The sequence below is a fragment of the Lissotriton vulgaris genome, chromosome 8 (assembly GCF_964263255.1).
Source record: "Lissotriton vulgaris chromosome 8, aLisVul1.2, whole genome shotgun sequence".
In the NCBI taxonomy this organism is placed as follows: Eukaryota; Metazoa; Chordata; class Amphibia; order Caudata; family Salamandridae; genus Lissotriton; species Lissotriton vulgaris.
Genome location: NC_141696.1, coordinates 791,832,712 through 791,845,789, shown reverse-complemented (window position 1 = coordinate 791,845,789; position 13,078 = coordinate 791,832,712). Strand labels below are relative to the sequence as shown.

The following is a 13,078-nucleotide window of genomic DNA, read 5'->3' as shown; positions in this document are numbered from 1 at the left end:
GAAATTGGTAGTGTGAATGCGCTTTGTTTTTCTTGCCAATATGAAGGGCATTTTTGGGAAGTAAACAAGGTGGGATGCTACCCTGGCTTTCTCTAGCTTTCAGAACCACGGCCCGACTGAGAACGCAAACCAGCCTTGGCAATTAAGTCGGACCGGAAGAGCCTGAGCTAGTGAACAGGGAACATCGCACCACAGCACCTTAAAATACTCACTCACACCGCCCTGGTGCAACTAGTCATTGAACACCACAAAGGGTCTGAAAATCGACGGTTAATTTCACCTTCCTCCACAGTTTAGTGCATATTAAACAGGAAAAAACACAAATTCTCCGTCAGCCGACCCCATTAATTTACGGGATTCTCATTTCCGCCTCCTCATTGGAACTGACAAAGCGGGTTTGAATCTCGGTGTTCGCTCAACATCTTGTGATCCTGGGCAGTGCTTTAAATGGGGGGGAAAAGTGCAGGTACTCATCAGATCGAGCTGGGGGGTGTGGCAAGGAGGCGGGGCTACAGGCGGGACTAAGTGTGGGTCTAATAAAAAACATTTAAAGGGCGCAATAATTTTTTCGGTTGCGAATGATGACAAATTGCTTCCCTCTGCAATTTATTGTTGATGCCCTTGCATGTATTAAGTTGTACTAGTTGACAGACTGCTGAAAGGTAACTATCAGGTTTTCCTTTTTGTCAGAGGCACCTGTATATTAAGCAAAATATTAAAAGGTGCAGAAACTTGTTTTACTGAAAATTAAATAAAGGAAAAAAGACTACATCCTAAAATGCAACTCTGACCCACATCGGGTGGAAGGAAGCCATTAGTTGTCATGCTAGTGATCCTTGGAGAAGAAAGTTATCTGGGGGTTTCACAATAGAGCAATAATATTTCACCCTTTCATTCACTTTCAGATACTATGCCACCCAGCAAAACCTATACAACTAACATTTGGTTCAAGAGAAAGAACACTTAAAATATACAATTCAGCACAACAGACTTAGAATTGCAAACAATAATCAATAAAAAAGGAAAAAAGAAAAAGAGAAAAAAGTTGGAGAAGCCCTTCATTCAAAAATTCATTATTTTCAGTATCAAAAATAATTATTTATTACATATAGTAAAAGCATCTAGAACAATTACGCTCAAGGCAAAGTACTGGTGTACAAAAAGCATATCACAAACCAGACAAGTGGCAGACAGAAAAATACACGTTACAATAAAGGTACAATATAAACCGAAATAATGTGTCCTTATGTAATTTTGCCCACATAGGTGTCAACGGCGTTTCGACCACTGTATCACTACACAGTCATCATCAGGACTCACAGTTCACTTGAGCATTACAAATCTGTATAAAAACAATCAGACCAGTCTATCATTGACGGTCGTGCATAAGAATTCGGAGGATATAAGTCACAAAAGTAACTTGAACAAGTCACACTGAATGGTGGACAATTACTTATATCTGTCCATAGTGTCGGGGAATGAAATTCCAAAGTCAACGTTATTTTCCGCCCATTCAATCCGCGGCACAATCCGGGTTCCCGCGAAAAATGCAAAACCTAGTCCAAAATTCTGAAGGGCTAGTAAAGGCACATATAACCATGAACATATGAGCAAAGCTTCACTGATGATGGGGTCAGCAGGCCTGCTGTAGCCACTGTTTCGGATATGGGAGGCACCCTGTACCCACATGCGTTTGATGCTCAAAGCTTCCCTTAGGCCGGCTCCTTCTCCTCAAGTCGAAGGTTTGGCTTCCTCCCTTGGGTGCTTTGGGTTCCCCGGTGCTCCCACTCCTATGGTGTGGCTCACTTTTTTCATGAATACCAGATACAGCCAGCTGTTGTGTCAACTGGTGATGACCAGTCTGGTGCACCTAATAGTGGAGTGGAACCCTACAGATTTCTAACCTGCTGTAGTGGAAATTGGATGGGGCATTGGGAGGGGCAGACATTTGGCACTTCTCGTTCATATCGCTGTACTGCTCACAGCCGCACACTTATGGATGCCTCCACAGCATTGTCCTGGAAAGACATACCTGCGATTCCCCAGCTAACCATAATCCTTCCTTCTTTTGACTACTCTGCCTGCTTCCTCCTTCCAGTGAGGGAATATGTGTCCTGACCTGTAGTGGTGTTGGCGGTTCTTAAGCTCACTGCCTGGCGGGAGGGGTCTAGCCCTCTGGCCACATCTGAAATGACAACTACATTCTTGGGACAATATTTACAGTAGTCTGTGTACCACTTTGCCAATTCACTAATTTTACATGGATTGAAATCCATGTTCATATTATACTTTTGTCACAACACAGTAGTGGTACTCTGTGGGTGTAGAACTCCCAAGCTGGAGTGTTGGGTGTGCATCCAGAAGAAGGCAGCAAATGAAACATAAACCACACCTAAAATAGATGGGTTTTACTTTATTTAGCTGAAAACTGCAGTTCTTTTCCTCAGAAAGTAATGTGAATTTGCATCAATTTGCTATAAAAGGAGGTGAAGGGCTGGCTGTAAGTGTCCCTTCCCCAAGGCAGACAGTCTTTGACATGCAGAAATAAAACTGAATTTCCCCGTTTGTGATTATTGTAGGATGTCAGTAACATTCACTGTTTGGGGAATCTAGTCATTTCTGCATCTGTGGCAGGTAACTGGGTATGGGCCTGTCCCAGTATGGTAAGAACTCAGCCTCCAAACATCCTTCCTTCCAGATGTCTGTGTCAGTCGAAGCCCTGGTCCTCACCCCCCTAAATGGAGGCAACTCTCTGCCTATTAGCCTCCTTAACAATATTCAGACACCCATGAAAGCACCTTAACCACTGTAACACTTCCCATCATTGGCTTGTAGAAGTTGGCCAAATCCACCCACACTGAAGGTATTGTATTGTATTGTAATTGCATTTATATAGCCCTTACTACCCCATACGAGGCGTCAAAGTGCTTTTTTGGCGAGTAGCACGCTACTCCGGAACCCAAGAAGGATTAGTGTTGATTTAGTATAGTGAAAATGTGAAAGTAATTTGAGTGATGGATAGGTTAGTCAGTTATTTGGATTCAGAAGGATAGTGGAGGGATAGAAGAGGGAAAAAGGTTTGCATTTATATAGCGCTTGTTACCCCTGATGGGGTGTTGAAGCGTTTTTGTTTAGAGAGTAGCACTTATCAGGTTTAAAGAACAAAGAAATACCAAAAAGTGCGACTGAGCATGTGTATGACAGCAAAAAAGAAATGCTTGATATCAGACACAAGCATTCTGGAAGCAATTTAAATTGAGATCTATCATCATAGAAATTAATGAGAAACATTCACAAAGCCATGTGACGTCATGTCTTAGTCGTGTTTGAATGCTTACATTGTTTGCTGGTAAATGCGCATTTTCAACTCCGTGCACATCATTTTTCCCCTTCCACTGTGCCCCAGTAAGGTCTATACTAGTATTTTGATAAATCCATTCTAACTCCAAGTATTAAATCTGAATTCTTATGATTGTTTGTTGGGCCTTTCATTTTTTAACTTTGTTACAAAAAAATGAGTCACATTATGGTAAACTTTATATTAGCTTATAAAAAAAAACACATGACTTAAAAATTCCACCCTCCCCACAAAATAATGTTTCTATTCAGCTGCCCCCTCGCTTTAGATAACACTTTTTTGGATGACAAGATTCTCCCTACCTCTACCCTCTGATGTCCCTAGCCCTTACTTACTAGCCCCATGTCCCCTCCGATGCCCCATGTGTCTCTTTACATTTTCTCTTTTTTCAGGTGGTCACACCACCTTTCATCTTAAATGTCCCCTCGTTCATCTCATCAAATTCCTTATCTTGCTTTTTCTAGGATACCCCTCCCCACTTAAAATACCAGTCTGCCACTGCAGCTGACCCTCTGTCCTCACTCAACAGGCCCCTTCCAAAGACCTGTGTCATTCTCGAAAGCCTTGGCTCTTTCTTGGGACACATACCCACCTCTGACTCTCATCAGATGATCCTCATCTCATCCATCAGCTGCTTTATTTTAAACCCACTGCCCCACGTCTGCAGTGTATTCACTAATATCGTTTGCTTGCCCCTTTCTTCTTCAGATAACCCTTCGATTTCTTCAGCTGACTGTGCTAATACAAGCTCTCCTCAGTTTTCCCCTTTCTTGTCCGCCAGCTGATGTGCCATCCTTTCCGTCTTTTTCGCATAGAAGAAAGGGAAAGCCAGAGCAAATGGTGCTTTTTAAAGAGCTTCCCTTTCTTCCTGTGCGTCAAATTTCGGAAGGGGGGGGGGGGGGCTGATTCTTCAGGCAAAAGACAGAGTTGAGCAGCAGGGGCTCTAAGAACGGGGGAAACACTTCAACGCCTCATTTAATCATTAACAAGCTAAAGGTCTTTTAAAGACCTGTGCAGTACTCGGGTGCGGTGTGTGTGTCTGCCCGGGAAGGTGTCTCGGCCGGGCTGACACACACGAGGAGGGGGGGCTGAAGCCCCTTGATCACAATGGATGTTGCGCACCTGGGTCACACGTTGCTCTGCCTTGGCGCCATGGCGTTACTGCCCTCCTTGTGAAATCACCAATATGTGAGCATGCGCCGTAGTGTAGAAATGCTATGCATGCTCACATGACTGTGTGACAGTGAGTACCGGTACTCTATTTAGTAACGGAGAAGTGCCGGTACTCTTGAGGGAAAAAAAGGAAGTGCCGGTACTCAGTACCGGTGAGTACCGGCCCATTTAAAGCACACTGATCCTGGGCAAATCACTTAATACCCCCGTGTAAAAAAAAAAAACACATATAAAAGGAAAGTGTCTATGTGTAATGCAAATGGTTCACATGTAAAACACTCCAATACCTTCGGGGACACGAGTGAGGGCGCAGGAGATGCCTGAAGCAGGTGGGTGGGTAAAACAAGAAAGCAGGTGAAGGAGGTAGTGGGTTAAAAGCAGGGGGAGTTTGTTAAAAACAACAACGGCGGGTGAACACGGTGTGGAGGAGAAAAAACTGCGTACAAAAAAAAATGTACGTGTTTATGTGAAACGTAAATGGCGCTCATGTAAAGCACTTCAATATCTTTGCGGACACGAGTGAGGTTGCGAGAGGTGCCTGAAGCAGGGGTGTGTGTAAAAGAACAGAGAGCAGTGAGGAGGAAGTGCTGGGTTAAAGCTGCAGGGGTTCTTTAAAAACACTTGGGAGGTGAATTAACAAGCAGGGGAGAAGAGAAGAAGGCCCGTAGATGCACTCGTAGGGAGTGGTTGATAACAAATGAAATAAGAAAGTACCTTCAGACTGCTTAGCCAGTGGAAGGACACTAGTAAGTGACCGGAAACCGTAATATGCCATGGCATGGAAAGGCAAAGTAGAACAGGAAGCCTGGAAATTGAAAGCAGACAACATGCTTTCCAATCAGAAACATGTAAAGTAGAGCAATGTTGAAATCAAAGAATGGTAAGTAAAGGTAAGAATTGGGCGGGTAGTAAGCGCCTTTAAAGATTTGTATTAATTACAAGAGATTTCGCATTATTCGGGCTGAGCTGTCAAGGAACACCTGTCCATGGGGATAAGGATGGAACTGTGGCAGTGTTGAGTGAGATGCAAGAGACCAATATGCTACACAGCCTCTGAACCATTCACACCAAGTTACTAGGATAACTTGCAAAAAATATATGATTCAAGTGTACCGAGTGTTCTGGGGCCGCGTCTCGGCTTTCTGGCTAAGATCAAGTGTAGTATCCGTTCATATCAGTTTGAAAGCACAATTTCTGAGCAAGTAAAATTTAATTTAGGGACTTCGACTTTTGAAGTGAATAAATTTGGTTTATGCAAATTTTCATGACGGCCCGACAAGATTTTAACTAAGCGGGAAGAGGGGCACCAGCGTGCTGGTTTGTTCCTTAGGAATGCAAAATAGAACCCCCTAAGCTTTAGAGCACAAGGCTCGTTACGTTCCCTACATCTCTCTCTTTCCTGGCGTTTGAGTGGACTAATGCAGTAGACTTAAAACACCTCCTAACACCCTTCACAAACCTGAACAGCACCCAGACCTCTGGCGAGGTGGATACATGCTTAGGTGGTAAGACCTATAACCCTTTCCTTAGCTCTAGGGCGTGACTGGGCAGTGTTTCTTGCACTGCAGACTATTGTGGTCTGCTGGGATACACCCCAGGTACCCAGGCAGAGGACCCTAGGCAAAAACGGTAAACCGGTGGTAACCCCAAAATTACTGGCAAGCCCCAAAATCCCCCAAATGGCAGACAAAATGGACACTGGAACCCCAGTGACAATCCCAGACGGCATCTCCCCACTGGACAACCAGAAACCCAACACCCAGACCCCTGGGGCAGGCAGCAAGGAGGTAAGTAAGGCTGCACCTTCAGAATCAAGCTCCAACGCTGGGAAGGCTGGTGCCCGAAGGCCTCTGGGCCAAAGGCAGGTGTACCTGAAATCCCGAATGCTGACAAACCAGGGGGCGGGTGGGGGTAGGGCGAGGCAGGGACCAGGCAAGGGACCCCCCCCTTGAACCAGGCAATGGGTACAATGTCTGCCACCGGCACGCCCAGGTCATGCAGAGGGAGGTAAAGGACAAGGAAGGGGCCAGACTGGACAGGGACTTATTCTTGAACAAGGTCCTCAAGCCAGCCGGCTGAGCCGTCAGGCATGATTTTCCTCCTCAGCTTCATCACCCAGGCCATCTTCGGGAAGTACTGGGACTTCTTCCAGGGGGCGAAGAAGGTGACACCCTACAGCACTTTCAGCTTGACAGACAGGATGGGTCCCGGCGATCACAGAAAAGAGGGTAACTGTTGAGATGACCAACCCCAAATCCCAGACCGTGACATTGCGTCGCTCATCCCGAGGTACGGCACCATCATGAACGAACCCATCAAGCTCAGAGACGTCGCAGTTCCGGTAGAGGCTGGGCTTGCATCCTCATAACCGGCAGGCCACCACTCCCGCGCAGCGGGTGCGCCGCTGGAGCGCCAAAGGCAAGCCCGTCCGCGCCCGTCCGCACCTGTCCGACGCCAGAACCCCTGGCTGTCAGACCGGGCGGGTGCCTTGCGCGGCCCAGCTCAGGCACCCTGATACTCTACATTCAGGGTGCAACAAATGTGGATTCAGGGTCACAGAGACTCTCCAGATACCATTAGAGCCCTCTAAGCCCACAAAGCTGAACGTATACAGCCTGAACTGTAGGTCTCTGGTAAAATACCACGAAGATGTATTCGAGCTCCGTATGGACAGGTTGCCGGACCTACTCTTTTTAACTGAGACCTGGTTAACCAGCGACTCAACGGCCATCTCAGCCCTGGCCCTTCCATCAGGCTATGCAATGTCCACTCAGAATAGACCTAAAGGTAGGGGAGGCGGGCTAGCTGTGATATCTAAAACAGCCTACTCCTGCACTCTCTCCCCAGTTACTATATCGGACTGTGAATGCACCCTATTCAAGATCAGAATATCAGACAACTTTACTTTTTCGGGGCTCCTCATCTACCAACCTCCCGGGTCGGCGAACAAGTTTAAAGAATCCTTAACTATGACTATCCCTACCCTTGCACTACAGACAGCCAATTTTAGCATACGTGGAGACCTAAACCTTCATCTGGAGCGCCTTGACTCCCCTGAAATCTCTAACTTTCTGGGTGATCTGGAAGCATGTCAGCTAACTCAGCTAGTCAAAGATCCCTCACACCTGGCAGGTCACTTGCTAGACCCAGTGTTCTCCAATATAGAGGGAATCAAAGTCCACGCCCCCTCCCGCTCATCCGGACTGAACATTTCCTTATCCACTTTTACATCAGCACCACAGCCACTGTACGGCATATCTCCACCCTCCCCCTCGGGAGGCGCCCTTGGCACAAATTAGACGCTCCCTGTCTAGAGTCCAGACTCGAAGCCTGCCGCCCAGTCTGGCCCGGCAATCTGGAGGAAGCAGATAAAGCCTACAGAGGGTGGATCAACAACTCTCTTGACCGTCTCATCCCCAAAAAAATGTCCCGGCCCAAGCGCGAGCAGTCGCACCCATGGTACTCAGAGACACTAGCAGCAGGAAAAAAGCACTGCAATACCCTTGGGTGCGCCTGGAGGCGAACCTACGACCCGTTAGAACACCTATAGGTCTGCCATTAAAGCATACCACAAACTCATAAAAAAACCAAAAGCTGCTTTCTATATTAACATGATTAAAATTCAGTCCCAATCCTTCCAAAACCATCTTTTCACTGATCAAAGACATGACTAAAGCAACAGAGGGAACCAACAGCACAATAGTCTCCAACTCTCAATGCGAAGATCTGGCCTGCTTCTTTATCAATAAAGTAGAGGGGATTTATAAGCTGTTTAATACTAGTAGACCTTCCCCGACACCTGGCCTACCCTCCGGCCCACCTGATCAACCGGACTCCTGCTACTCCCTTTCAACCCTCCCGTTCCTGACCCATAAAGACTCCCGCTACTCCCTTCCAACCCTCCCGCTCCTGACCCATAAAGACCTCGAGCTCCTGGATATAAAGGTAAAGTCTGGGTCACCCGATGACCCTGTCAAACCTGAAACTTTCAGGCAATTCCAGGACTCCATTCTGCACGAGGGCTGGGAAGTGAACAACAGATCCCTCCAGTCATCTACAGTCCCCAGATCATGGAAACATGCTAAAGTTAACTCCCTGCTGAAAAAGCCCACCCTGGACCCCTCCCTCCCAGAAAACTTCAGACCTATCTCCCTTCTACCGTACCTGGCAAAGGTGATGGAGGCCCATGTGAACTCCACCCTGACCAGATACCTGGAAGCACATGGGATCCTGGACGAGTCACAAAATGGCTTCCGGGCAAAACATAGCACGGATCCCGCACTCCTGGCAGTCACAGAGCAACTGAGGGCATCACAGGACTTTGGTCACACCTCAGCTCTGATCCTGCTTGACCTGAGTGCGGCATTCAACGCGGTCTCCCACAAGGTCATACTCATGCGTCTCGGGGAGATCGGGGACAGTGGCGAGGCTCTGGCATGGTTCGCCTCATTTCTGTCTGAACGCTCCTTTCAGATTCATGCCCCAGCCTATTCATCCAGCAAATTCCCTCTTAAATGCGGCGTCTGCCAGGGCTCTGCCCTCAGCCCTACGCTGTTTAACGTGTACGTACGCCCCCTAGCCCTGTTAGCAAAGGAACGTAAGATCAAATTGATCTCGTACGCAGACGACACGCAGCTTATCTTTACCTTTTCCAACAACACCATATTGGACCAGGCAAAATTTCAGGAAGATATCATAGCATCTCAAGCTGGATGACGGAGAACTGCCTCCAACTTAACTCTTCTAAAACGGAGGTGCTCCTGATTGGCCGGGACTCACAGAAATGGGGCGTCCAGTGGTGGCCCCAGACGATGGGCCCTCCCCGATTCCAAAGAAGGAAGTTAAGATCCTGGGAGTCCTAATGGACAACTCACTTTCCTTTGAGTCGCATACAAAAAAGGTGGCTGGTACCTGTTTCGGCCGCCTACGCACCCTTAACGCCATTCTGGGCTTCTTTGAGCCACCCACCAGACAAGTAATAGTCCAGTCCTTGGTCCTATCCCATCTGGACTACTGTAACGGTCTATTGCCTGGTACCAACCTGACGACTACGAATAGACTCCAAAGGGCTCAAAACGCAGCGGCTCGCACTCTTCTTGCCCTTCCTAAACGCTGCCACACTTCACACATCCTCCGCCGACTTCACTGGCTGCCTGTGAAACAGAGAATCCAGTTTAAAACATTCTGTCTAACCCATAAAATCCTATATGGCCATGCTCCCCAAATACTACAGGGTCTTTGCTCTTTCTACGTCCCCACACGTGCCCTACGCACTGCGGACCTCCACCTCGCTCGCACCATTAGGATACGCAAGAGCAGAGCAGGCGGTCGATCCTTCCAATCCCTGGCTCCCGCCCTCTGGAATTCCATCCCCCTTGTGATACGTGCCACACAAGACCACTGGCTCTTCTGGAAAAAAATTAAAACTTGGTTGTTCGCTTCCATTTAGCACGAGCATCTCTGGCTCAGCCTGCTAATCTTGCTCACTCCACTGTCTATTCTATCGCACTTCGCTGGTTGACATGTCTGCAAGTGCTGGGACGCCCTGTTGCCGGGGCAGCCATAAGCTATACAAACATAATTAACATAACATAACATAACGTCAATGGAGTATGGAACATGACATGGCGAGCAACCATCAACCTCCACAAACACGCTGCAGGGAGAGATGGAATGAAACACCCACAGGCAAGCTTGTATGTAGGAGCCGATGATGGGAGGATCAGGTACCCGGGACACCCTTCACCTGCAGGAAGTGCGCAGCCGTGAGCCAGATAGGAAGAGACTGCCCGAAAAAGTTTAGCAGGAGGCAGGATCTGCAAGCGCAGCAGGCACGACACGACCCAGTGCACCGGCAAGAAGATGTGCAACTTCTGTGGAGTAGAAGGTCACAACTAGTACCAGTGCCCCAAATCAGACGAGCCATAGACCAACACATCAGCAGCGGGAGGCATCCCAACCACGAGGAGCACCAGACCAATGGTGGACCCCGCCACCAACGCCAAGTTGAACGAACTCCTGAAGGCCGCCAAGGATGAAGCGGACAAGAAACCAGGACCAACTAGGAAGGTCGAGCAGAAGAAACCAGCCCTGAAGGTGACACCACCCCAAGGACAGGCCAAGTACAACCCCAGGAGGAGGCCATCGCGGAACCAACTACAGCGGAGGAACCCCCCCCCCCCCACCGATGGAGGAGGAACAAGCAACTGGAGCCCAGCATCCCAATGAAGACCCTGAGGAAGGCACACCAGAAGCCCAGCCAACGGATAACCAGAGGGACCAGGACTCAGAGCCAGATGCAGGAGCCGAGGATTCAGGAGAAGTTGAGGAGAAGGCCCCAGCCAAGGCAAAGGGAAAAAAGAACAAGAACAAGACCAACAAGTCCCAGCCAGATGATAACGGCAGCAGCAGCAACGAAAATGAGGGATATCAGAAAGAAAGATCGCAGAGGCTGCGGGACAAGGGAAGAAGAAGGAAGAGAAGGAGAAGGAAAACAGACAGATCAGGTCCAGAGGGAAGACAGGGACCACACCACCACCAGCGGATACCAAAGCTGACCCTGACAACAGCAAAGGAGGGAAGGGAGTCCAGGCCCCCCTCGCCCCCCAAAGACTTGTAGAAAGAGAGTAAGGCCTAGGAAGGATGACTTCTAAAATTGAAAGAAGATCATCAAGGACCAGGAACAAAAGAACACAGAGGACAACTATTTCACAGTGGAATCCAATACGGAGGACAGCGACATAGAGGACGACCGAAACACCCAAGGGGACCCCATAGAAGCTGTCCGAGACGACCTGCAGAGGCTGCGCTGATGCTCAGTGAAGCCCCAGAGACTGGAGCATAAACTCTGACCAGACCTGTGGGATACCGGATAGGCAAATCGTGGACAGTCTGGCCCTGGTTCGGGACACGATCGAGTACGTCAAGGGCAGCAAGGCCTGGACGGCTTTGGTCAGTCTGGATCAGGAAAAGGCTTTCGACAGCGTTTCCCATGAGATAATGGACACTCGGAGCACTGGGACTGGGGGACTTCTTCTCTGACGTGGTGACCACAATGTATAGAGACATCTCCAGCACCGCCTTGTGAATGGCTGGAGAACCGACCCCTTCCCCCTCGTGTCAGGGGTGAGGCAGGGCTCCCCGCTTTCCCTCCTTCTGTTCATCTGCGTGATCAAGCTCCTCGCCGAACGCAGCCGGCAGAACAAGAACATCAAAGAAGTAAGGGCACCAGGAAGCAGGGGACAAGGTGAAGTGAAGTGCTCCCTCTACATGGACGACGTCTCAATCTTCTGCGCGGACAGACCATCTGTGAAAGAGCTGGAGAGGAATTGTATCGAATTTGGGAAAGCGTCAGGAACAAAGATCAACACTGCCAAGTCTGAAATCCTACTCTTCGGACACTGGATCCCCGCTGCCATTCCCCATCAAGCAGGACTTCCTGAAGATCCTTGGAGTCTGGTTTAGCGGAGAAGGTGCAGCGGAGAAGACATGGGAAGAAAGACTGGTGAAGACGAGGCAGAAGCTGGGACTCTGGAGCCTCCAGTAGCGGAGGATCTAAGGGAAGTCTTTGGTCCTGCGGTACGAGACCCTGCCAGTGCTCCATTACGTCGCTCAAGAGTGGCCTGTACAGACCGAACGGTCAAGGCCATTACAAGAATGATCTTCTACTTCACCTGGAGCTCGAAGAGGGACAGAGTGAAGAGAGCGGTGAAGTTCAAGACCCATGACAAGGGAGTGACAGACATCGCCACCAACCTGAGGGGAATCTTCGTGTGCCCCTGCGTGAGGAACACCCTGAGGACCGAAGGTGAGAGCCATGTCGGTTTTCTGATGGCACGCTTCTTCCTGTTGCCAACGTGGAGGTGCCTTGGATGGGCAGGGTGGGTGAGCGCTGTCCCGTACAACTAGGAGACCCCGTGGTTTTACAAGGAAGTGGAGAAGTTCATGAAGGAGTTTGGATTGGAGGCTGCCGCCACCGCCACATGGACCCCGAAGCTTGTCCAATACCAGATACGTGCAAGGGACATCAGCAAACTGATTGGCGCCCTCCCCTCTGCCACAGCGGACCACGTGTGGGGAAACGTTGCATCCAAGTGCCTGACGAACCAGCACAAAGACATTGCCTGGATGGCCATGCAAGGAGGACTTCCTGTGAGAGCCTTCATGCACGCAAGAGGACTCAACTGATACAAGTCCTGCCCGAGAGGGTGCACCGTGGGACATACCATCTCTCTGGGAGTGCAAGTATGCACAGGACCTGCTGAAGGCCCTAGGCATGGAGCTTAGGGCCAGGATTCCTACATGCATCACTGCAGAATCTATGATGTATGGTTTGTTCCCAGGGACACATTCACGAGGGGGCCCACCATGACTGCTGGTGGCTCCTGTGCTGTTTTAAAGATGTTCTCCTGTTTTCCAGAAAAAGCCTGGTAGTAGGGAAGAAGGAGACATCGACTCTGGTGTGCCGTAAGATGATCCATAGCCTCCTGCATTACTACGCTGCACTGGACGGACCAGATGATGATGACGACTGAGGACCGAAAGGGG

General features: G+C 49.1%; 1 pseudogene; it reads left to right on the top strand.

Annotated features, from left to right (window-relative positions):
• The first annotated feature begins 5,657 nt into the window (after window positions 1-5,657).
• Window positions 5,658-5,822, top strand: LOC147697994 (U2 spliceosomal RNA; annotated as a pseudogene).
• The last annotated feature ends 7,256 nt before the right edge of the window (window positions 5,823-13,078 follow it).